Raw genomic sequence first — 1,491 nt, forward strand, 5'->3', positions numbered from 1 at the left:
GTGCAACAAAAGTTGGCATTTATCAGTTTCGTGTTGTCTGATTAGTATCATCATCATTGCATGCTAAGGTTGAGAATAATAAGGATATTGAATGAAGTATTTAATGAAGTTAGAATCCCATTTTTGTCATATATATTAATTTAATCAATCTTATTCTCTTAGTTATAATTGTTATTTTAATTCTTAGTTATAAAGAACCTCAATTTGTTATTATCTTAACATTGAATAATAACCATACATTGTTGCTTAAGTGCTTGAATTAATTAGTTAACCAATACTGTCTCTGTGGGAACGAACTAAAAAAGATTTTATACTACTTGCGAACGCGTATACTTGCGTGTATTATTAGCGCGTGTTTAGCGACTAACAAATTTTTGGCGTCGCTGCCGGGGAATGCAGTGTTAATTATTAGTTTATGTATTTTCCATCAGTGGTCGTTAAAGTTCATTGACTCGGACATTGTTACTTCGTTGTTTCCTTATTTTATTTCAGGTACTCTAGCGAGGGTGTATGCATACGCGTTCACGTACTCGTAAGAGAAATCTGGATCAAGCCGAGGAGGAAGCGATAGTGGTTCGTAAGGAAGTTTTTGAGGAAGAAAAGAAGGTAGAAGAAGAAGAGAAAGTTAAAGAACCAGCTTTAGTAAAGATGGGTGATCAAGCGGAAAATTCGAAGGCTTTGATGGACTATTCTCATCCTAAGATTAATGACATTCAGTCAAGCATCATCAGACCAGTAATCAGGGCTAACACTTTTGAGATCAAGTCAAGCACGATTTAGATGATACAGAACTCAGTTCAGTTTAGGGGTTCTCCTACTGAAGACCCCAACATGCACATCAGGGATTTCATCGAGATCTGTGACACTTTCAAGTTCAATGATATGACTAAAGATGCTATCAAGCTACGAATCTTCCCATTCTCTCTAAGGGACAAGGCTAAGTACTGGTTACATTCTCTAACAGCAGGGTCTATCACCACTTGGGAAGATCTTACTCAAAAGTTTCTCACTAAATTATTCCCTATGGTGAAGACTGCTGCAATCAGGAATGCTCTTACTCAGTTTGTTCAGCAAACAGGAGAATCTCTGTGTGAGGCTTGGGATCGATATAAGGATATGCTAAGGAAGTGCTCACACCATGGCATGCCTGATTGGATGATTATCAATTATTTCTACAATGGATTGGGTGCAACTTCTAGACCCATGCTTGATGCAGCATTAGGAGGAGCCTTGTGGGCTAAAAGCTACGATGAAGCTTATGAACTTATTGAACTGATGGATGCTAATGAGTACCAGAATCCTTCTCAGAGGCTGACTCAGGGAAAAGTCCCAGGAATTCTGGAGTTGGACACAGTAACTGCTATCGCTGCCCAACTTAAGGCTTTGACGATGAAGGTGGACACTTTGACTAATTATGGAGTTAGTCAAATCACCAGTGTCTGCGATCTATGTGCTAGTACATATGAGACTGATCAGTGCGCAATTTCTAGT

The 1,491-nt window shown here is 38.6% G+C and overlaps 1 non-coding gene across 1 annotated transcript; it reads right to left on the reverse strand.

Annotated features, from left to right (window-relative positions):
- Positions 1 to 1,038: 1,038 nt before the first annotated feature.
- Positions 1,039 to 1,145, reverse strand: LOC141723021 (small nucleolar RNA R71). The gene has a single exon (XR_012576015.1). It is a non-coding gene; the product is annotated as a small nucleolar RNA R71 (small nucleolar RNA).
- Between the last annotated feature and the right edge of the window lie 346 nt (positions 1,146 to 1,491).

The sequence above is a fragment of the Apium graveolens genome, chromosome 4, assembly GCF_009905375.1.
Source record: "Apium graveolens cultivar Ventura chromosome 4, ASM990537v1, whole genome shotgun sequence".
Lineage (NCBI taxonomy): Eukaryota > Viridiplantae > Streptophyta > Magnoliopsida > Apiales > Apiaceae > Apium > Apium graveolens.